The sequence below is a fragment of the Salvelinus fontinalis genome, chromosome 36, assembly GCF_029448725.1.
Source record: "Salvelinus fontinalis isolate EN_2023a chromosome 36, ASM2944872v1, whole genome shotgun sequence".
Classification (NCBI taxonomy): Eukaryota; Metazoa; Chordata; class Actinopteri; order Salmoniformes; family Salmonidae; genus Salvelinus; species Salvelinus fontinalis.
In genome coordinates, this window is record NC_074700.1 from 13,531,626 (window position 1) to 13,555,330 (window position 23,705).

Genomic DNA, 23,705 nt, shown 5'->3' on the forward strand with positions numbered 1-23,705 from the left:
TTACACAAGCCTCACTCATTATCACAAATTTCTCTCACTCTCTCCCAGAGAGAGAGACTGGGAGAGAGAGAGACTGGGAGAGAGAGAGACTGGGAGAGAGAGAGACTGGGAGAGAGAGAGAGAAAGAGAGACTGGGGGAGAGAGAGAGAGAGAGACTGGGAGAGAGAGAGACTGGGAGAGAGAGGGGGGAGAGACTGGGAGAGAGAGAGACTGGGAGAGAGAGAGTGGGAGAGAGAGAGTGATACTGGGAGAGAGAGAGTGAGACTGGGAGAGAGAGAGTGAGACTGGGAGAGTGAGACTGGGAGAGAGAGAGACTGGGAGAGAGAGACTGGGAGAGAGAGAGAGAGATACTGGGAGAGAGAGAGAGTGAGACTGGGAGAGACTGGGAGAGAGAGAGAGAGACTGGGAGACAGAGAGGGGTGAGACTGGGAGAGAGAGAGACTGGGAGAGAGAGAGTGGGAGAGAGAGAGTGATACTGGGAGAGAGAGAGTGAGACTGGGAGAGAGAGAGTGAGACTGGGAGAGTGAGACTGGGAGAGAGAGAGACTGGGAGAGAGAGACTGGGAGAGAGAGAGAGTGATACTGGGAGAGAGAGAGAGTGAGACTGGGAGAGACTGGGAGAGAGAGCGTGAGACTGGGAGAGTGAGACTGGGAGAGAGAGAGTGAGACTGGCAGAGAGAGAGTGAGACCGGGAGAGTGAGACTGGGAGAGAGTGAGACTGGGAGAGAGAGAGAGTGAGACTGGGAGAGTGAGACTGGGAGAGAGAGAGTGAGACTGGGAGAGAGAGAGTGAGACTGGGAGAGTGAGACTGGGAGAGAGAGAGTGAGACTGGGAGAGAGAGAGTGAGACTGGGAGAGAGAGGGTGAGACTGGGAGAGTGAGATTGGGAGAGAGAGAGTGAGATTGGGAGAGAGAGAGTGAGACTGGGAGAGAGAGAGCGAGACTGGGAGAGTGAGACTGGGAGAGAGAGTGAGACGGAGAGAGAGAGTGAGACTGGGAGAGAGAGTGAGATTGGGAGAGAGAGAGTGAGACTGGTAGAGAGAGTGAGACTGGGAGTGACTGAGAGAGAGAGTGAGACTGGGAGAGAGAGTGAGACTGGGAGAGAGTGAGACTGGGAGAGAGAGTGAGACTGGGAGAGAGAGTGAGACTGGGAGAGAGAGTGAGACTGGGAGAGAGAGTGAGACTGGGAGAGACTGAGAGAGAGAGTTAGACTGGGAGAGAGAGTGAGACTGGGAGAGAGAGACTGGGAGAGAGAGAGTGAGACTGGGAGAGAGAGAGTGAGACTGGGAGAGTGAGACTGGGAGAGAGAGAGTGAGACTGGGAGAGAGAGAGTGAGACTGGGAGAGTGAGACTGGGAGAGAGAGAGTGAGACTGGGAGAGAGAGAGTGAGACTGGGAGAGAGAGGGTGAGACTGGGAGAGTGAGATTGGGAGAAAGAGTGAGACTGGGAGAGAGAGAGTGAGACTGGGAGAGTGAGACTGGGAGAGAGAGAGTGAGACGGAGAGAGAGAGTGAGACTGGGAGAGAGAGAGTGAAGTGTGTGTGTCACAGACACAGTGAAGTAAAAAGCATCAGAGCGGTAGAGGCTTACCTGTATCACACGTCTTCAGCCTGGTCAGTGGCAGGGACGTTGTAGAGCTTCAGTTGACCAACATATTACCACGTGTCTGTCTGTCTCCCTGTCTGTCTGTCTGCCTCCTGGAAGACAGAACATGGTCGACAACACGGTCAGTCTAGACTTGGGGTCAAAAGGCGCTCCACATTTTAGTAAGTGGTTACAACATGGCTGACGTGTCATTCTACGGTGGAATGGTAATACAACAAACATTGCAGTTTGGGGTTCGCAAACGGTCAACATTTTAGTCTGTGGTCAAAACATGGTTAACTTGTCACTCTGTGGTTTATAAAGCCACAGTGTGAATCAGCACAAACACGCAGCACTGCCTTGGCTGGTGCTGTGGCCATCTGTGTCTGTGTGTGGCATGTGCTGCCTGTTCCCGAGTGACTCAAAGTGTTACCCCAGGGTCATGTGAACAAGAACAGGTGGCACTCTGGTACACCTCTTCCCACACACATACACATCGGTTTGCATGCCCTTTCCTGACATGGGGTTGTGGTTTACACCGAGTGCACTCAACCTAAATGTCATGTACACTACCCACTCCTACTCCCTATTTGAACTGTTCTCCTCTCCTCCCTCCCCTGTCTGTCCTCCCTCCATCTCTCCTCCTCCTGTTCTCCTCTCCTCCTCTTGTTCTCCTCTCCTCCACCTGTTCTCTCCTCCACCTGTTCTCTCCTCCTCCTGTTCACCTCCTCCTCTTGTTCACCTCTCCTCCTCCTGTTCTCTCCTCCTCCTGTTCTCCTCTCCTCCTCCTGTTCTCCTCTCCTCCTCCTGTTCTCTCCTCCTCCTGTTCTCCTCTCCCCCCCTGTTCTCTACTCCTCCTGTTCTCTCCTCCTCCTGTTCTCCTCTCCTCCTGTTCTCCTCTCCTCCTCCTGTTCTCTCCTCCTCCTGTTCTCCTCTCCTCCTCCTGTTCTCCTCTCCTCCTCTTGTTCTCTCCTCCTCCTGTTCTCTCCTCCTCCTGTTCTCTCCTCCTCCTGTTCTCTCCTCCTCCTGTTCTCTCCTCCTCCTGTTCTCTCCTCCTCCTGTTCTCTCCTCCTCCTGTTCTCCTCTCCTCCTCTTGTTCTCTCCTCCTCCTGTTCTCTCCTCCTCCTGTTCTCCTCTCCTCCTGTTCTCCTCTCCTCCTCTTGTTCTCTCCTCCTCCTGTTCTCTCCTCCTCCTGTTCTCCTCTCCTCCTCCTGTTCTCTCCTCCTCCTGTTCTCTCCTCCTCCTGTTCTCCTCTCCTCCTGTTCTCCTCTCCTCCTCTTGTTCTCTCCTCCTCCTGTTCTCTCCTCCTCCTGTTCTCCTCTCCTCCTGTTCTCCTCTCCTCCTCTTGTTCTCTCCTCCTCCTGTTCTCTCCTCCTTCTGTTCTCTCCTCCACTTGTTCTCTCCTCCTCCTGTTCTCTCCTCCTCCTGTTCACCTCTCCCCCTCTTGTTCTCTCCTCCTCTTGTTCTCTCCTCCTCCTGTTCTACTCTCCTCCTCTTGTTCTCTCCTCCTCCTGTTCTCTCCTCCTCCTGTTCTCTCCTCCTCCTGTTCTCCTCTCCTCCTCTTGTTCTCTCCTCCTCCTGTTCTCTCCTCCTCCTCTTGTTCTCTCCTCCTCCTCTTGTTCTCTCCTCCTCCTGTTCTCCTCTCCTCCTCCTGTTCTCCTCTCCTCCTCTTGTTCTCTCCTCCTCCTGTTCTCTCCTCCTCCTGTTCTCCTCTCCTCCTCCTGTTCTCTCCTCCTCTTGTTCTCTCCTCCTCTTGTTCTCTCCTCCTCCTGTTCTCCTCTCCTCCTCTTGTTCTCTCCTCCTCCTGTTCTCTCCTCCTCCTGTTCTCCTCTCCTCCTCCTGTTCTCTCCTCCTCCTGTTCTCCTCTCCTCCTGTTCTCCTCTCCTCCTCTTGTTCTCTCCTCCTCCTGTTCTCTCCTCCTCCTGTTCTCCTCTCCGCCTCCTGTTCTCTCCTCCTCTTGTTCTCTCCTCCTCCTGTTCTCCTCTCCTCCTCTTGTTCTCTCCTCCTCTTGTTCTCCTCTCCTCCTCTTGTTCTCTCCTCCTCCTCTTGTTCTCTCCTCCTCCTCTTGTTCTCTCCTCCTCTTGTTCTCTCCTCCTCCTGTTCTCTCCTCCTCCTGTTCTCCTCTCCTCCTCTTGTTCTCTCCTCCTCCTGTTCTCCTCTCCTCCTCCTGTTCTCCTGTTCTCCTCTTCTTGTTCTCTCCTCCTCCTGTTCTCCTCTCCTCCTCTTGTTCTCTCCTCCTCTTGTTCTCTCCTCCTCTTGTTCTCTCCTCCTCTTGTTCTCTCCTCCTCCTGTTCTCTCCTCCTCCTGTTCTCCTCTCCTCCTGTTCTCCTCTCCTCCTCCTGTTCTCCTCTCCTCCTCTTGTTCTCTCCTCCTCCTGTTCTCTCCTCCTGTTCTCCTCTCATCCTCTTGTTCTCTCCTCCTCCTGTTCTCCTCTCCTCCTCTTGTTCTCTCCTCCTCCTGTTCTCTCCTCCTCCTGTTCTCCTCTCCTCCTCTTGTTCTCTCCTCCTCCTGTTCTCTCCTCCTCCTGTTCTCCTCTCCTCCTCTCGTTCTCTCCTCCTCTTGTTCTCTCCTCCTCCTGTTCTCTCCTCCTCTTGTTCTCTCCTCCTCTTGTTCTCTCCTCCTCCTGTTCTCCTCTCCTCCTCCTGTTCTCCTCCTCCTGTTCTCCTCTCCTCCTCCTGTTCTCCTCTCCTCCTCTTGTTCTCTTCTCCTCCTGTTCTCCTCTCCTCCTCTTGTTCTCTCCTCCTCTTGTTCTCTCCTCCTCCTGTTCTCCTCTCCTCCTCTTGTTCTCTCCTCCTCCTGGTCTCCTCTCCTCCTCTTGTTCTCTCCTCCTCCTGTTCTCCTCTCCTCCTCTTGTTCTCTCCTCCTCTTGTTCTCTCCTCCTCCTGTTCTCCTCTCCTCCTCTTGTTCTCTCCTCCTCCTGTTCTCTCCTCCTCCTGTTCTCTCCTCCTCCTGTTCTCTCCTCCTCTTGTTCTCTCCTCCTCCTGTTCTCCTCTCCTCCTCTTGTTCTCTCCTCCTCTTGTTCTCTCCTCCTCCTGTTCTCCTCTCCTCCTCTTGTTCTCTCCTCCTCCTGTTCTCCTCTCCTCCTCTTGTTCTCTCCTCCTCCTGTTCTCTCCTCCTCCTGTTCTCTCCTCCTCCTGTTCTCTCCTCCTCCTGTTCTCTCCTCCTCTTGTTCTCTCCTCATCCTGTTCTCCTCCTCCTGTTCTGCTCTCCTCCTCCTGTTCTCCTCATCTTGTTCTCCTCTCCTCTTGTTCTCCTCTCATCCTCCTGTTCTCCTCTCCTCATCTTGTTCTCCTCTCCTCATCTTGTTCTCCTCTCCTCATCTTGTTCCCCTCCTCTTGTTCTCCTCTCCTCCTCCTGTTCTCCTCTCCACCTCTCTTCTCTCACACTGTATCTGGGCTCCCGAGTGGCGCAGCGGTCTAAGGCACTGCATCGCAGTGCTAGAGGCATCATTCTAGACACTGGTTCGATTCCAGGCTGTATCACAACCGGCCGTGACTGGGAGTCCCATAGGGCGGCGCACAATTGGCCCAGTGTGGTCCAGGTTTGGCCAAGGTAGGCCGTCATTGTAAATAAGAATTTGTTCTTAACTGACTCACCTAGATAGATAAAGGATAAATAAATAAAATCTCAGTCTGTACAACCTACTGACAGCAGTCTTGCTGGTCACCTTTTCACTGTCTCCACTGACTTAGACTGATAACCTCTCTCTCTGTCTTCCTCTCTCTCTGTATCTTCCAACTCAAGATGCAGGGTCATGGAAAATACAAATGGCAATACCATGTCTATACATCTACCTAATTACACTCTTAGTTTTAACATGTACTTAGCTGCAGGCACGCTTTCACGTGTACTTCTATAAACACAGGTCCTGACAGCTGTGTCAATGAGTGGCAGGTATACATTCTTCTGCTCCAAGCAGTCACGTGGACTAGCAGTTAGGGCACTTGACCTTTAACCTATAGGGGTCAGGGATAGTAGGCCTTCTTCCCTGGAGGGCCACAGCTGGTGGGGAGGGCCTTCAGAGGCCTCTACAGTTAAGGTGGGATACTAACAATATCTGGAAAAGGTGAGGAAGCATTTAGGGCTACTGTGTATTTCCACCTCAAAACAGAATGGATGAATGTACAATGTAATGTATGGCTGGGGGTGACTCTGACCTCAGTGTGAATGATTGCTTTTTAGTTTAGTTAGCAGTTTGTTGGAGGTGAAAATATAACTAGTTGGCCATGACATTATGTTCAAATACACTCTTCCAATAGATAACACAAGCCCATACTTTGGGAATGTCATAGCTGATTTACAGACATGGTGCATTTATATTGCCCATATCGGCGTAGCCTAAGGTCCTTTTATGCTAAAACTAAACTAAATGTCAATTCTGACTCAAGATCAGCCCAGAGTGAAATGTGTGGGGGAGATGAGGTTGATTCTAAGAGTTCATTAGAGATAAGGCTGAACTGAGATCAGATGATAAGTACGGCTAACACAATATATGTAAAGGTCAACCCGTGGGAGGAAGACTCGGGGACATGAACCAGCTTACCAGAGATATACACTGGAGAGGAGGAGGAGGGAGAACCAGTCTAGAATAGATACATTAGAGAGGAGGAGGGAGAACCAGTCTAGTATAGATACATTAGAGAGGAGGAGGGAGAACCAGTCTAGTATAGATACATTAGAGAGGAGGAGGGAGAACCAGTCTAGTATAGATACATTAGAGAGGAGGAGGGAGAACCAGTCTAGAATAGATACATTAGAGAGGAGGAGGAGGGAGAACAAGTCTAGAATAGATACATTAGAGAGGAGGAGGGAGAACCAGTCTAGTATAGATACATTAGAGAGGAGGAGGGAGAACCAGTCTAGTATAGATACATTAGAGAGGAGGAGGGAGAACCAGTCTAGAATAGATACATTAGAGAGGAGGAGGAGGGAGAACCAGTCTAGAATAGATACATTAGAGAGGAGGAGGGAGAACCAGTCCAGTATAGATACATTGGAGAGGAGGAGGGAGAACCAGTCTAGAATAGATACATTAGAGAGGAGGAGGAGGGAGAACCAGTCTAGTATAGATACATTAGAGAGGAGGGAGAACAAGTCTAGTATAGATACATTAGAGAGGAGGAGGGAGAACCAGTCTAGAATAGATACATTAGAGAGGAGGAGGAGGGAGAACCAGTCCAGTATAGATACATTAGAGAGGAGGAGGAGGGAGAACCAGTCTAGAATAGATACATTAGAGAGGAGGAGGAGGGAGAACCAGTCTAGTATAGCTACATTAGAGAGGAGGAGGAGGGAGAACCAGTCTAGAATAGATACATTAGAGAGGAGGAGGAGGGAGAACCAGTCTAGAATAGATACATTAGAGAGGAGGAGGAGGGAGAACCAGTCTAGAATAGATACATTAGAGAGGAGGAGGAGGGAGAACCAGTCTAGTATAGATATATTAGAGAGGAGGAGGGAGATCAAGTCTAGAATAGATACATTAGAGAGGAGGAGGAGGGAGAACCAGTCTAGAATAGATACATTAGAGAGGAGGAGGGAGATCAAGTCTAGAATAGATACATTAGAGAGGAGGAGGAGGGAGAACCAGTCTAGTATAGATACATTAGAGAGGAGGGAGAACAAGTCTAGTATAGATACATTAGAGAGGAGGAGGGAGAACCAGTCTAGAATAGATACATTAGAGAGGAGGAGGAGGGAGAACCAGTCCAGTATAGATACATTAGAGAGGAGGAGGAGGGAGAACCAGTCTAGAATAGATACATTAGAGAGGAGGAGGAGGGAGAACCAGTCTAGTATAGCTACATTAGAGAGGAGGAGGAGGGAGAACCAGTCTAGAATAGATACATTAGAGAGGAGGAGGAGGGAGAACCAGTCTAGAATAGATACATTAGAGAGGAGGAGGAGGGAGAACCAGTCTAGAATAGATACATTAGAGAGGAGGAGGAGGGAGAACCAGTCTAGTATAGATACATTAGAGAGGAGGAGGGAGAACCAGTCTAGAATAGATACATTAGAGAGGAGGAGGAGGGAGAACCAGTCCAGTATAGCTACATTAGAGAGGAGGAGGGGGAGGAAGAACCAGTCCAGTATAGATACATTAGAGAGGAGGAGGGAGAACCAGTCTAGAATAGATACATTAGAGAGGAGGAGGGAGATCAGGTCTAGAATAGATACATTAGAGAGGAGGAGGGAGAACCAGTCTAGTATAGATACATTAGAGAGGAGGAGGGAGAACCAGTCTAGTATAGATACATTAGAGAGGAGGAGGGAGAACCAGTCTAGAATAGATACATTAGAGAGGAGGAGGAGGGAGAACAAGTCTAGAATAGATACATTAGAGAGGAGGAGGGAGAACCAGTCTAGTATAGATACATTAGAGAGGAGGAGGGAGAACCAGTCTAGTATAGATACATTAGAGAGGAGGAGGGAGAACCAGTCTAGAATAGATACATTAGAGAGGAGGAGGAGGGAGAACCAGTCTAGAATAGATACATTAGAGAGGAGGAGGGAGAACCAGTCCAGTATAGATACATTGGAGAGGAGGAGGGAGAACCAGTCTAGAATAGATACATTAGAGAGGAGGAGGAGGGAGAACCAGTCTAGTATAGATATATTAGAGAGGAGGAGGGAGATCAAGTCTAGAATAGATACATTAGAGAGGAGGAGGAGGGAGAACCAGTCTAGAATAGATACATTAGAGAGGAGGAGGGAGATCAAGTCTAGAATAGATACATTAGAGAGGAGGAGGAGGGAGAACCAGTCTAGTATAGATACATTAGAGAGGAGGGAGAACAAGTCTAGTATAGATACATTAGAGAGGAGGAGGGAGAACCAGTCTAGAATAGATACATTAGAGAGGAGGAGGAGGGAGAACCAGTCCAGTATAGATACATTAGAGAGGAGGAGGAGGGAGAACCAGTCTAGAATAGATACATTAGAGAGGAGGAGGAGGGAGAACCAGTCTAGTATAGCTACATTAGAGAGGAGGAGGAGGGAGAACCAGTCTAGAATAGATACATTAGAGAGGAGGAGGAGGGAGAACCAGTCTAGAATAGATACATTAGAGAGGAGGAGGAGGGAGAACCAGTCTAGAATAGATACATTAGAGAGGAGGAGGAGGGAGAACCAGTCTAGTATAGATACATTAGAGAGGAGGAGGGAGAACCAGTCTAGAATAGATACATTAGAGAGGAGGAGGAGGGAGAACCAGTCTAGTATAGCTACATTAGAGAGGAGGAGGGGGAGGAAGAACCAGTCCAGTATAGATACATTAGAGAGGAGGAGGGAGAACCAGTCTAGAATAGATACATTAGAGAGGAGGAGGGAGATCAAGTCTAGAATAGATACATTAGAGAGGAGGAGGAGGGAGAACCAGTCTAGAATAGATACATTAGAGAGGAGGAGGAGGGAGAACCAGTCTAGTATAGCTACATTAGAGAGGAGGAGGAGGGAGAACCAGTCTAGAATAGATACATTAGAGAGGAGGAGGAGGGAGAACCAGTCTAGAATAGATACATTAGAGAGGAGGAGGAGGGAGCACCAGTCTAGTATAGCTACATTAGAGAGGAGGAGGAGGGAGAACCAGTCTAGAATAGATACATTAGAGAGGAGGAGGAGGGAGAACCAGTCCAGTATAGCTACATTAGAGAGGAGGAGGAGGGAGAACCAGTCTAGAATAGATACATTAGAGAGGAGGAGGAGGGAGAACCAGTCTAGTATAGATACATTAGAGAGGAGGAGGAGGGAGAACCAGTCTAGAATAGATACATTGGAGAGGAGGAGGAGGGAGAACCAGTCTAGAATAGATACATTAGAGAGGAGGAGGGAGAACCAGTCTAGAATAGATACATTAGAGAGGAGGAGGGAGAACCAGTCTAGTATAGATACATTAGAGAGGAGGAGGGAGAACCAGTCCAGTATAGATACATTAGAGAGGAGGAGGAGGGAGAACCAGTCTAGAATAGATACATTAGAGAGGAGGAGGAGGGAGAACCAGTCTAGAATAGATACATTGGAGAGGAGGAGGAGGGAGAACCAGTCTAGAATAGATACATTAGAGAGGAGGAGTGAGAACCAGTCTAGTATAGATACATTAGAGAGGAGGAGGAGGGAGAACCAGTCTAGTATAGCTACATTAGAGACAAGGGGGTATAACAGTAGAGGGGGGAGACACGAGGGAGAGACACGAGGGAGAGAGAGAGGAGTATGAGGGAGGAGGGAAAGAAAGAGGTAGAGAGAGGAGTATGAGGGGTGAAAGAAAGAGGTAGAGAGAGGAGTATGAGGGAGGAGGGAAAGAAAGAGGTAGAGAGAGGAGTATGAGGGAGGAGGGAAAGAAAGAGGTAGAGAGAGGAGTATGAGGGAGGAGGGAAAGAAAGAGGTAGAGAGAGAGGTAAGAGGGAGGAGGGAAAGAAAGAGGTAGAGAGAGGAGTAAGAGGGAGGAGGGAAAGAAAGGTAGAGAGAGGAGTATGAGGGAGGAGGGAAAGAAAGAGGTAGAAAGAGGAGTATGAGGGAGGAGGGAAAGAAAGAGGTAGAGAGAGGAGTATGAGGGAGGAGGGAAAGAAAGAGGTAGAGAGAGGAGTATGAGGGAGGAGGGAAAGAAAGAGGTAGAGAGAGGAGTATAAGGGAGGAGGGAAAGAAAGAGGGAGAGAGAGGAGTATGAGGGAGGAGGGAAAGAAAGAGGTAGAGAGAGGAGTATGATGGAGGAGGGAAAGAAAGAGGTAGAGAGAGGAGTATGATGGAGGAGGGAAAGAAAGAGGTAGAGAGAGGAGTATGAGGGAGGAGGGAAAGAAAGAGGTAGAGAGAGGAGTATGAGGGAGGAGGGAAAGAAAGAGGTAGAGAGAGGAGTATGAGGGAGGAGGGAAAGAAAGAGGTAGAGAGAGGAGTACGAGGGAAGAGGGAAAGAAAGAGGTAGAGAGAAAAGTATGAGGGAGGAGGGAAAGAAAGAGGTAGAGAGAGGAGTATGAGGGAGGAGGGAAAGAAAGAGGTAGAGAGAGGAGTATGAGGGAGGAGGGAAAGAAAGAGGTAGAGAGAGGAGTATGAGGGAGGAGGGAAAGAAAGAGGTAGAGAGAGGAGTATGAGGGAGGAGGGAAAGAAAGAGGTAGAGAGAGGAGTATGAGGGAGGAGGGAAAGAAAGAGGTAGAGAGAGGAGTATGAGGGAGGAGGGAAAGGAAGAGGTAGAGAGAGGAGTATGAGGGAGGAGGGAAAGAAAGAGGTAGAGAGAGGAGTATGATGGAGGAGGGAAAGAAAGAGGTAGAGAGAGGAGTATGATGGAGGAGGGAAAGAAAGAGGTAGAGAGAGGAGTATGAGGGAGGAGGGAAAGAAAGAGGTAGAGAGAGGAGTATGAGGGAGGAGGGAAAGAAAGAGGTAGAGAGAGGAGTATGAGGGAGGAGGGAAAGAAAGAGGTAGAGAGAGGAGTACGAGGGAAGAGGGAAAGAAAGAGGTAGAGAGAAAAGTATGAGGGAGGAGGGAAAGAAAGAGGTAGAGAGAGGAGTATGAGGGAGGAGGGAAAGAAAGAGGTAGAGAGAGGAGTATGAGGGAGGAGGGAAAGAAAGAGGTAGAGAGAGGAGTATGAGGGAGGAGGGAAAGAAAGAGGTAGAGAGAGGAGTATGAGGGAGGAGGGAAAGAAAGAGGTAGAGAGAGGAGTATGAGGGAGGAGGGAAAGAAAGAGGTAGAGAGAGGAGTATGAGGGAGGAGGGAAAGGAAGAGGTAGAGAGAGGAGTATGAGGGAGGAGGGAAAGAAAGAGGGAGAGAGAGGAGTATGATGGAGGAGGGAAAGAAAGAGGGAGAGAGAGGAGTATGAGGGAGGAGGGAAAGAAAGGTAGAGAGAGGAGTATGAGGGAGGAGGGAAAGAAAGGTAGAGAGAGGAGTATGAGGGAGGAGGGAAAGAAAGGTAGAGAGAGGAGTATGAGGGAGGAGGGAAAGAAAGGTAGAGAGAGGAGTATGAGGGAGGAGGGAAAGAAAGGTAGAGAGAGGAGTAAGAGGGAGGAGGGAAAGAAAGGTAGAGAGAGGAGTATGAGGGAGGAGGGAAAGAAAGAGGTAGAGAAGAGTATGAGGGAGGAGGGAAAGAAAGGTAGAGAGAGGAGTATGAGGGAGGAGGGAAAGAAAGAGGTAGAGAGGAGTATGAGGGAGGAGGGAAAGAAAGAGGGAAAGAGAGGAGTATGAGGGAGGAGGGAAAGAAAGAGGGAGAGAAAGGAGTATGAGGGAGGAGGGAAAGAAAGAGGTAGAGAGAGGAGTATGAGGGAGGAGGGAAAGAAAGAGGGAGAGAGAGGAGTATGAGGGAGGAGGGAAAGAAAGAGGTAGAGAGAGGAGTATGAGGGAGGAGGGAAAGAAAGAGGGAGAGAGAGGAGTATGAGGGAGGAGGGAAAGAAAGGTAGAGAGAGGAGTATGAGGGAGGAGGGAAAGAAAGGTAGAGAGAGGAGATGAAAAACAGAGAGTGAAGCAGGGGTGAGAGACGGCAAGACGGAGTAGAGGGAGAAAAAAGAGAAGAGGGAATGAGGAGGAGTGAAAAACACAAGTCAACTAACCAAAAGATATAAAAGGTGGGAAAATAGACCGGGTGGGGAGATTTTTCAAGAGAAACAGTTAACAATAATATAATATGGACAGTATCGCAGTTTTCTGAGAAAGGTTAAAGCAGAGAGATGAAAGAGTGAAAAAAAAAAGAAATGACAGAAAGGTGAAGAGAGCGAGAGAGAGTGAGAGAGAGTGAGAGAGAGGGGAAGAGAGAGGGGAAGAGAGAGAGTGAGAGAGAGTGAGAGAGAGGGGAAGAGAGAGGGGAAGAGAGAGGGGAAGAGAGAGGGGAAGAGAGAGAGTGAGCGAGAGAGAGAGAGGGGAAGAGAGAGGGGAAGAGTAGAGTGAGAGAGCGAGAGAGAGGGGAAGAGAGAGGGGAAGAGAGAGGGGAAGAGAGAGGGGAAGAGAAAGGGGAAGAGAGAGAATGAGAGAGAGTGAGAGAGAGGGTAAGAGAGGGGGGAAGAGAGAGGGGAAGAGAGAGAGTGAGAGAGAGGGGAAGAGAGAGGGGAAGAGAGAGGGGAAGAGAGAGGGGAAGAGAGAGGCCAAAGTCGTGAAAGGCTGCATGTGACTTAGCTCAAGTCAAGTCTGCGTTGTGCAGGGGCCCTGCACTATTGTACTGATATCTACCCTATTGTCTGAGCAGCAGCTGGGACACATGCGCTGCTCTCACACACACTGTGTCTCCACTCTTCCTGTGTCTGATAAAGTGACACCTGTATGTAAGAAGAACATGCCTTCAGTACTGGTAGTAAAGGACCAGGGACTGAACTCCCCTCTCCCTGTGTATCTGTCTTCAGTCTCCCCTTTACTGCTCTAGAGCTCTCTGAGGATACAATGTGTGTGTTTGTGTGTTACTTCCAAGTGTGAGCCTGCATGGCATGCATGGGCTGCTAGAGACCTTGGTCAGTGCTGATTCAGAGACACTCGTCATGTTGGGACAGAAGACTTCATACCTGCACCAGACTGAACACACACACACGGTTGTATATACCAGAGTATGGCAGCATGGTGATCTGTCAGTAAATAAGAGGTTTGTCTCTCTGTGTCCCTGTCTGTCTCCTAGTGTGTGTGTGTGTGTGTGTTTGGGAGAAAGCAGAGGTCTGTAGCAGAGGTGTCGTGGGAGTAGACTGTGGTGGGGTTTTGGGGTAATGAACTTCTACCACATGTCTTCAGAAAAGGTCACAGTCGACCACAGGTGGGCTGCAAAGATCAAAGACGAACGCACACACCCACACGCAAACACAGTCATGCACACGCAAACACTCCTACACACACACACGCAGTCACGCACACAGAAACCCAGACAGATGGACAGACAGTCACAGTGACACACAGACTCACACCCACACAGAGAGATGGTGAGAGACAGACAAACAACAAACAGACTGGCTGGAAATCTTTGCAATCCAACTTTGGGGAAGATATTTGAATAAGGCCTTGGCTGCAGTTAAACACACAGAACGAAAAACAGAGTGTAGAGGAGTGTAGAGGAGAGGAGAGGAGAGGAGTGTAGAGGAGAGTAGAGGAGAGGAGTGTAGAGGAGAGTAGTGTAGAGGAGAGTAGAGGAGAGGAGAGGAGTGTAGAGGAGAGGAGTGTAGAGGAGAGTAGAGGAGAGTAGTATAGAGGAGAGGAGTGTAGAGGAGAGGAGTGTAGAGGAGAGTAGAGGAGAGTAGTGTAGAGGAGAGGAGTGTAGAGGAGAAGAGTGTAGAGGAGAGGAGTGTAGAGGAGAGTAGAGGAGAGTAGTGTAGAGGAGAGGAGTGTAGAGGAGAGGAGTGTAGAGGAGAGTAGAGGAGTGTAGTGTAGAGGAGAGGAGTGTAGAGGAGAAGAGTGTAGAGGAGAGTAGAGGAGAGGAGTGTAGAGGAGAGTAGAGGAGTGTAGAGGAGTGTAGAGGAGAGGAGTGTAGAGGAGAGTAGAGGAGTGTAGAGGAGGAGAGGAGTGTAGAGGAGAGGAGTGTAGAGGAGAGTAGAGGAGAGGAGTGTAGAGGAGAGTAGAGGAGAGTAGTGTAGAGGAGAGGAGTGTAGAGGAGAGTAGAGGAGAGGAGAGTAGAGGAGTGTAGAGGAGAGGAGTGGAGAGGAGTGTAGAGGAGTGTAGAGGAGAGTAGAGGAGTGTAGAGGAGAGGAGTGTAGAGGATAGGAGTGGAGGAGAGTAGAGGAGAGTAGAGGAGAGGAGAGTAGAGGAGTGTAGAGGAGTGTAGAGGAGAGGAGTGTAGAGGAGAGTAGAGGAGTGTAGAGGAGGAGAGGAGTGTAGAGGAGAGGAGTGTAGAGGAGAGGAGTGGAGGAGAGTAGAGGAGTGTAGAGGAGAGGAGTGTAGAGGAGAGTAGAGGAGTGTAGAGGAGGAGAGGAATGTAGAGGAGAGGAGTGTAGAGGAGAGTAGAGGAGAGGAGTGTAGAGGAGAGGAGTGTAGAGGAGTAGAAGAGAGGAGTGTATAGGAGAGTAGAGGAGTGTAGAGGAGAGGCGTGTAGAGGAGAGTAGAGGAGTGTAGAGGAGGAGAGGAGTGTAGAGGAGAGGAGTGGAGAGGAGAGTAGAGGAGAGGAGTGGAGGAGAGTAGAGGAGTGTAGAGGAGAGTAGAGGAGAGGAGTGTAGAGGAGAGTAGAGGAGAGGAGTGTAGAGGAGAGTAGAGGAGTGTAGAGGAGAGTAGAGGAGTGTAGAGGAGAGGAGTGTAGAGGAGAGTAGAGGAGGAGAGGAGTGGAGGAGAGTAGAGGAGTGTAGAGGAGAGGAGTGTAGAGGAGAGTAGAGGAGGAGAGGAGTGTAGAGGGGAGGAGTGTAGAGGAGAGTAGAGGAGTGTATAGGAGAGGAGTGTAGAGGAGAGTAGAGGAGAGGAGTGTAGAGGAGAGGAGTGTAGAGGAGAGTAGAGGAGTGTAGAGGAGAGGAGTGTAGAGGAGTGTAGAGGAGTGTAGAGGAGAGGAGTGTAGAGGAGAGTAGAGGAGTGTAGAGGAGAGTAGAGGAGTGTAGAGGAGGAGAGGAGTGTAGAGGAGAGGAGTGTAGAGGATAGGAGTGGAGGAGAGTAGAGGAGTGTAGAGGAGAGGAGTGTAGAGGAGAGTAGAGGAGTGTAGAGGAGGAGAGGAATGTAGAGGAGAGGAGTGTAGAGGAGAGTAGAGGAGAGGAGTGTAGAGGAGAGGAGTGTAGAGGAGTAGAAGAGAGGAGTGTATAGGAGAGTAGAGGAGTGTAGAGGAGAGGCGTGTAGAGGAGTGTAGAGGAGGAGAGGAGTGTAGAGGAGAGGAGTGGAGAGGAGAGTAGAGGAGAGGAGTGGAGGAGAGTAGAGGAGTGTAGATGAGAGTAGAGGAGAGGAGTGTAGAGGAGAGTAGAGGAGAGGAGTGTAGAGGAGAGAAGAGGAGTGTAGAGGAGAGTAGAGGAGTGTAGAGGAGAGGAGTGTAGAGGAGAGTAGAGGAGAGTAGTGTAGAGGAGAGGAGTGTAGAGGAGAGGAGTGTAGAGGAGAGTAGAGGAGTGTAGTGTAGAGGAGAGGAGTGTAGAGGAGAAGAGTGTAGAGGAGAGTAGAGGAGAGGAGTGTAGAGGAGAGTAGAGGAGTGTAGAGGAGAGGAGTGTAGAGGAGAGTAGAGGAGAAGAGGAGTGTAGAGGAGAGGAGTGTAGAGGAGAGTAGAGGAGTGTAGAGGAGAGGAGTGTAGAGGAGAGTAGAGGAGAGGAGTGTAGAGGAGAGGAGTGTAGAGGAGAGTAGAGGAGTGTAGAGGAGAGGAGTGTAGAGGAGTGTAGAGGAGAGTAGGGGAGAGTAGAGGAGTGTAGAGGAGAGGAGTGTAGAGGAGAGTAGAGGAGAGGAGTGTAGAGGAGAGGAGTGTAGAGGAGAGTAGAGGAGAGGAGTGGAGGAGAGTAGAGGAGTGTAGAGGAGAGGAGTGTAGAGGAGAGTCGAGGAGTGTACAGGAGGAGAGGAGTGTAGAGGAGTGTAGAGGAGAGGAGTGTAGAGGAGAGGAGTGTAGAGGAGAGGAGTGTAGAGGAGAGGAGTGTAGAGGAGAGGAGAGGAGTGTAGAGGAGAGGAGAGGAGTGTAGAGGAGAGGAGAGGAGTATAGAGGAGAGGAGAGGAGTGTAGAGGAGAGTAGAGGAGTGTAGAGGAGAGGAGAGTAGAGGAGAGTAGAGGAGTGTAGAGGAGTGTAGAGGAGAGGAGTGTAGAGGAGAGGAGTGTAGAGGAGAGGAGTGTAGAGGAGAGGAGTGTAGAGGAGAGGAGTGTAGAGGAGAGTAGAGTAGAGGAGTGTAGAGGAGAGGAGTGTAGAGGAGAGGAGTGTAGAGGAGAGGAGTGTAGAGGAGAGGAGTGTAGAGGAGTGTAGAGGAGAGGAGTGTAGAGGAGAGTAGAGGAGTGTAGAGGAGGAGAGGAGTGTAGAGGAGAGGAGTGTAGAGGAGGAGAGGAGTGTAGAGGAGATGAGTGTAGAGGAGAGGAGTGTAGAGGAGAGGAGTGGAGGAGAGTAGAGGAGTGTAGAGGAGAGTAGAGGAGTGTAGAGGAGAGGAGTGTAGAGGACAGTAGAAGAGAGGCGTGTAGAGGAGGAGAGGAGTGTAGAGTAGAGGAGTGTAGAGGAGGAGAGGAGAGTAGAGGAGAGGAGTGTAGAGGAGAGTAGAGGAGTGTAGAGGAGGAGAGGAGTGTAGAGGAGAGGAGTGTAGAGGAGGAGAGGAGTGTAGAGGAGAGGAGTGGAGAGGAGGAGAGGAGTGTAGAGGAGAGTAGAGGAGAGGAGTGTAGAGGAGAGTAGAGGAGTGTAGAGGAGGATAGGAGTGTAGAGGAGAGGAGTGTAGAGGAGAGTAGAGGAGTGTAGAGGAGAGGAGTGTAGAAGAGAGGAGTGTAGAGGAGAGTAGAGGAGAGGAATGTAGAGGAAAGGAGTGTAGAGGAGAGGAGTGTAGAGGAGAGTAGAGGAGAGGAGTGTAGATGAGAGTAGAGGAGTGTAGAGGAGAGTAGAGGAGAGGAGTGTAGAGGAGAGGAGTGTAGAGGAGTGTATAGGAGAGGAGTGTAGAGGAGAGTAGAGGAGAGGAGTGTAGATGAGAGTAGAGGAGTGTAGAGGAGAGGAGAGGAGTGTAGAGGAAAGGAGTGTAGAGGAGAGAGTGTAGAGTAGAGGAGTGTAGAGGAGAGGAGTGTAGAGGAGTGTATAGGAGATGAGTGTATAGGAGAGGAGTGTAGACGAGTATAGAGAAGAGGAGTGTAGAGGAGAAGAGGGTAGAGGAGTCTAGAGTAGAGGAGTGTAGAGGAGTGTAGAGGAGAGGAGTGTAGAAGAGAGGAGTGTAAAAGAGAGGAGTGTAGAGGAGAGTAGAGGAGAGGAGTGTAGAGAAGAGGAGTGTAGAGGAGAGGAGAGGAGTGTAGAGGAGAGTAGAGGAGTGTAGAGGAGAGGAGAGTAGAGGAGAGTAGAGGAGTGTAGAGGAGAGGAGTGTAGAGGAGTGTAGAGGAGAGGAGTGTAGAGGAGAGGAGTGTAGAGGAGAGGAGTGTAGAGGAGAGGAGAGGAGTGTAGAGGAGAGTAGAGTAGAGGAGTGTAGAGGAGAGGAGTGTAGAGGAGAGGAGTGTAGAGGAGAGGAGTGTAGAGGAGTGTAGAGGAGAGGAGTGTAGAGGAGAGTAGAGGAGTGTAGAGGAGGAGAGGAGTGTAGAGGAGAGGAGTGTAGAGGAGGAGAGGAGTGTAGAGGAGATGAGTGTAGAGGAGAGGAGTGTAGAGGAGAGGAGTGGAGGAGAGTAGAGGAGTGTAGAGGAGAGTAGAGGAGTGTAGAGGAGAGGAGTGTAGAGGACAGTAGAAGAGAGGCGTGTAGAGGAGGAGAGGAGTGTAGAGTAGAGGAGTGTAGAGGAGGAGAGGAGAGTAGAGGAGAGGAGTGTAGAGGAGAGTAGAGGAGTGTAGAAGAGGAGAGGAGTGTAGAGGAGAGGAGTGTAGAGGAGGAGAGGAGTGTAGAGGAGAGGAGTGGAGAGGAGGAGAGGAGTGTAGAGGAGAGTAGAGGAGAGGAGTGTAGAGGAGAGTAGAGGAGTGTAGAGCAGGATAGGAGTGTAGAGGAGAGGAGTGTAGAGGAGAGTAGAGGAGTGTAGAGGAGAGGAGTGTAGAAGAGAGGAGTGTAGAGGAGAGTAGAGGAGAGGAATGTAGAGGAAAGGAGTGTAGAGGAGAGGAGTGTAGAGGAGAGTAGAGGAGAGGAGTGTAGATGAGAGTTGAGGAGTGTAGAGGAGAGTAGAGGAGAGGAGTGTAGAGGAGAGGAGTGTAGAGGAGAGGAGTGTAGAGTAGAGGAGTGTAGAGGAGAGGAGTGTAGAGGAGTATATAGGAGAGGAGTGTAGAGGAGAGTAGAGGAGAGGAGTGTAGATGAGAGTAGAGGAGTGTAGAGGAGAGGAGAGGAGTGTAGAGGAAAGGAGTGTAGAGGAGAGAGTGTAGAGTAGAGGAGTGTAGAGGAGAGGAGTGTAGAGGAGTGTATAGGAGATGAGTGTATAGGAGAGGAGTGTAGAGGAGTATAGAGAAGAGGAGTGTAGAGGAGAAGAGGGTAGAGGAGTCTAGAGTAGAGGAGTGTAGAGGAGTGTAGAGGAGAGGAGTGTAGAAGAGAGGAGTGTAAAAGAGAGGAGTGTAGAGGAGAGTAGAGGAGAGGAGTGTAGAGGAGAGGAGTGTAGAGGAGAGTAGAGGAGTGTAGATGAGAGTAGAGGAGTGTAGAGTAGAGTAGAGGAGAGGAGTGTAGAGGAGAGTAGAGGAGAGGAGTGTAGATGAGAGTAGAGGAGTGTAGAGGAGAGTAGAGGAGAGGAGTGTAGTGTAGAGGAGTGTAGAGGAGAGGAATGTAGAGGAGAGGAGTGTAGAGTAGAGTAGAGGAGAGGAGTGTAGATGAGAGTAGAGGAGTGTAGAGGAGAGGAGAGGAGTGTATAGGAGTGTATAGGAGAGGAGTGTAGAGGAGAGTAGAGGAGAGGAGTGTAGAGGAGAGTAGAGGAGTGTAGAGGAGAGGAGTGTAGATGAGAGTAGAGGAGAGGAGTGTAGAGGAGTGTAGAGGAGAGGAGAGGAGTGTAGAGGAAAGGAGTGTAGAGGAGAGAGTGTAGAGTAGAGGAGTGTAGAGGAGAGGAGTGTAGAGGAAAGGAGTGTAGAGGAGAGAGTGTAGAGTAGAGGAGTGTAGAGGAGAGGAGTGTAGAGGAGTGTAGAAGAGAGGAGTGTAGAGGAGAGGAGTGTAGAGGAGTGGAGTGTAGAGGAGAGGAGTGTAGAGGAGTGTAGAGGAGAGGAGTGTAGAGTAGAGGAGTGTAGAGGAGTGTATAGCAGTGTAGAGGAGAGGAGTGTAGAGGAGTGTAGAAGAGAGGAGTGTAAAGGAGAGGAGTATAGAGGAGTGTATAGCAGTGTAGAGGAGAGGAGTGTAGAGGAGTGTAGAGTAGAGGAGTGTAGAGGAGAGTAGTGTAGAGGAGTGTAGAGTAGAGGAGTGTAGAGGAGAGGAGTGTAGAAGAGAGGAGTGTAGAGGAGTGTAGAGGAGAGGAGTGTAGAGGAGTGTAGAGGAGAGGAGTGTAGAGGAGATGAGTGTAGAGGAGTGTAGAGGAGAGGAGTGTAGAGGAGTGTAGAGTAGAGGAGTGTAGAGGAGAGTAGTGTAGAGGAGTGTAGAGTAGAGGAGTGTAGAGGAGAGGAGTGTAGAAGAGAGGAGTGTAGAGGAGTGTAGAGGAGAGGAGTGTAGAGGAGTGTAGAGGAGAGGAGTGTAGAGGAGAGGAGTGTAGAGGAGAGGAGTGTAGAGGAGTGTAGAGGAGAGGAGTGTAGAGGAGTGTAGAGGAGTGTAGAGGAGAGGAGTGTAGAGGAGTGTAGAGTAGAGGAGTGTAGAGGAGAGGAGTGTAGAAGAGAGGAGTGTAGAGGAGAGGAGTGTAGAGGAGTGGAGTGTAGAGGAGTGTAGAGGAGAGGAGTGTAGAGGAGAGGAGTGTAGAGGAGTGTAGAGGAGTGTAGAGGAGAGGAGTGTAGAGGAGAGGAGTGTAGAGGAGAGGAGTGTAGAGGGGAGTAGAGGAGAGGAGTGTAGAGGAGTGTAGAGGAGTGTAGAGGAGAGGAGTGTAGAGGAGTGTAGAGGAGTGTAGAGGAGTGTAGAGGAGTGTAGAGGAGTGTAGAGGAGTGTAGAGGAGTGTAGAGGAGAGGAGTGTAGAGGAGAGTAGTGTAGAGGAGTGTAGAGTAGAGGAGTGTAGAGGAGAGGAGTGTAGAAGAGAGGAGTGTAGAGGAGTGTAGAGGAGAGGAGTGTAGAGGAGTGTAGAGGAGAGGAGTGTAGAGGAGAGGAGTGTAGAGGAGAGGAGTGTAGAGGAGTGTAGAGGAGAGGAGTGTAGAGGAGTGTAGAGGAGTGTAGAGGAGAGGAGTGTAGAGGAGTGTAGAGTAGAGGAGTGTAGAGGAGAGGAGTGTAGAAGAGAGGAGTGTAGAGGAGAGGAGTGTAGAGGAGTGGAGTGTAGAGGAGTGTAGAGGAGAGGAGTGTAGAGGAGAGGAGTGTAGAGGAGTGTAGAGGAGTGTAGAGGAGAGGAGTGTAGAGGAGAGGAGTGTAGAGGAGAGGAGTGTAGAGGAGAGGAGTGTAGAGGAGTGTAGAGGAGAGGAGTGTAGAGGGGAGTAGAGGAGAGGAGTGTAGAGGAGTGGAGTGTAGAGGAGTGTAGAGGAGTGTAGAGGAGAGGAGTGTAGAGGAGTGTAGAGGAGTGTAGAGGAGTGTAGAGGAGTGTAGAGGAGAGTAGAGGAGTGTAGAGGAGTGTAGAGGAGTGTAGAGGAGAGGAGTGTAGAGGAGTGTAGAGGAGAGGAGTGTAGAGGAGTGGAGTGTAGAGGAGTGTAGAGGAGTGGAGTGTAGAGGAGTGTAGAGGAGTGGAGTGTAGAGGAGTGTAGAGGAGTGGAGTGTAGAGGAGTGTAGAGGAGTGTAGAGGAGAGGAGTGTAGAGTAGAGGAGTGTAGAGGAGAGTGTGGAACAAACAGCTGGTAATAAATCAAGTCTAGACAGAAGCTAATGAAATCTGCTCAGGAGCCTGAGTGCTACAATCTGGAGCTGAGAAGTGTGTGTATGTACACTTTCATGAATATTTTAAGCTGCTTTCAACATTTGTCACTCATTCATGTGGGTGGGGTTAACACTCTCGCTTTCTCAAACACACACACATACACACAGCACATGGCTTTCTCCCCATAGAACGAGAGAGAGGCGCTGCTCCACCTTGTGGACTGGCTGCACCACTATATAATTCTGAAATATATTTTTTACATTTATTACTTCATTTGTTATTATATAAGGCTATTTTTTCTCTAGATTGCAGGAAATGTCAGTTACAGGTGTTAAATAACCCCCAAATCTCCTGGGGCGGGCCTCCCCCCGGGCGTACTCCGCAGCACCACTTTGTAAAAACATCCTGTGTAGAACCCTGAACATAACAACACTAACTACCTGCTTATGATGTCAAAAAACACATCTCTTTGGATGTCAACTCCAAAACACATCTCTTTGGATGTCAACTCCAAAACACATCTCTTTGGATGTCAACTCCAAAACACATCTCTCTTTGGATGTCAACTCCAAAACACATCTCTCTTTGGATGTCAACTCCAAAACACATCTCTTTTGATGTCAACTCCAAAACACATCTCTCTTTTGATGTCAACTCCAAAACACATCTCTTTTGATGTCAACTCCAAAACACAACTCTCTTTGGATGTCAACTCCAAAACACATCTCTCTTTGGATGTCAACTCCAAAACACATCTCTCTTTGGATGCCAACTCCAAAACACATCTCTTTTGATGTCAACTCCAAAACACAACTCTCTTTGGATGTCAACTCCAAAACACATCTCTTTTGATGTCAACTCCAAAACACATCTCTCTTTGGATGTCAACTCCAAAACACATCTCTTTTGATGTCAACTCCAAAACACATCTCTCTTTGGATGTCAACTCCAAAACACATCTCTCTTTGGATCTCAACTCCAAAACACATCACTCTTTGGATGTCAACTCCAAAACACATCTCTCTTTGGATGTCAACTCCAAAACACATCTCTTTGGATGTCAACTCCAAAACACATCTCTCTTTGGATGTCAACTCCAAAACACATCTCTCTTTGGATGTCAACTCCAAATCACATCTCTCTTTGGATGTCAACTCCAAAACACATCACTCTTTGGATGTCAACTCCAAAACACATCTCTCTTTGGATGTCAACTCCAAATCACATCTCTCTTTGGATGTCAACTCCAAACCACATCTCTCTTTGGATGTCAACTCCAAACCACATCTCTCTTTGGATGTCAACTCCAAACCACATCTCTCTTTGGATGTCAACTCCAAATCACATCTCTCTTTGGATGTCAACTCCAAAACACATCTCTCTTTGGATGTCAACTCCAAAACACATCTCTCTTTGGATGTCAACTCCAAAACACATCTCTCTTTTGATGTCAACTGCAAAACACAGCTCTTATGATGTCAACTCCAAAACACAGCTCTCTTTGGATGTCAACTCCAAAACACATCTCTCTTTTGATGTCAACTCCAAAACAACAGCTGTTATGACGACAACTCCAAAACACAGCTCTCTTTGGATGTCAACTCCAAAATACAGCTCGTATGACGTCAACTCCAAAACACATCTCTCTTTGGATGTAAATTCCAAATCACAGCTCTATTTGGATGTCAACTCCAAACCACATCTCTCTTTGGATGTCAACTCCAAAACACATCTCTCTTTGGATGTCAACTCCAAAACACATCTCTCTTTGGATGTCAACTCCAAAACACATCTCTCTTTGGATGTCAACTCCAAAACACATATATTTGGATGTCAACTCCAAAACACATCTCTTTGGATGTCAACTCCAAAACACATCTCTCTTTGGATGTCAACTCCAAATCACATCTCTCTTTGGATGTCAACTCCTAAACACATCTCTTTGGATGTCAACTCCAAAACACATCTCTTTGGATGTCAACTCCAAAACACATCTCTCTTTGGATGTCAACTCCAAATCACATCTCTCTTTTGATGTCAACTCCAAAACACAGCTCTTATGATGTCAACTCCAAAACACAGCTCTCTTTGGATGTCAACTCCAAAACACAGCTCTTATGACGTCAACTCCAAAACACAGCTCTCTTTGGATGTCAACTCCAAAACACAGCTCTTATGACGTCAACTCCAAAACACATCTCTCTTTGGATGTCAATTCCAAATCACAGCTCTATTTGGATGTCAACTCCAAAACACATCTCTCTTTTGATGTCAACTCCAAAACACAGCTCTCTTTGGATGTCAACTCCAAAACACAGCTCTTATGACGTCAATTCCAAATCACAGCTCTATTTGGATCTCAACTCCAAAACACATCTCTCTTTGGATGTCAACTCCAAAACACATCTCTCTTTGGATGTCAACTCCAAAACACATCTCTTTGGATGTCAACTCCAAAACACATCTCTCTTTGGATGTCAACTCCAAAACACATCTCTCTTTGGATGTCAACTCCAAAACACATCTCTCTTTTGATGTCAACTCCAAAACACATCTCTTTGGATGTCAACTCCAAAACACATCTCTTTGGATGTCAACTCCAAAACACATCTCTCTTTGGATGTCAACTCAAAAACACATCTCTCTTTGGATGTCAACTCCAAAACACATCACTCTTTGGATGTCAACTCCAAATCACATCTCTCTTTGGATGTCAACTCCAAAACACATTTCTCTTTGGATGTCAACTCCAAAACACAT

At 48.9% G+C, this 23,705-nt stretch overlaps 1 protein-coding gene across 4 annotated transcripts in view; it reads right to left on the reverse strand.

The window, feature by feature from the left end:
- kdm6ba (lysine (K)-specific demethylase 6B, a) overlaps window positions 1–23,705 on the reverse strand; it is a 372,203-nt gene that overhangs the window by 51,202 nt on the left and 297,296 nt on the right. For all 4 annotated transcript variants that reach the window (XM_055900768.1, XM_055900766.1, XM_055900767.1 and 1 more), the window contains one exon: window positions 1,588–1,694. The gene's annotated coding sequence lies outside the window, so the exon portion shown is untranslated. The remainder of the gene's footprint in view (window positions 1–1,587; window positions 1,695–23,705) is intronic.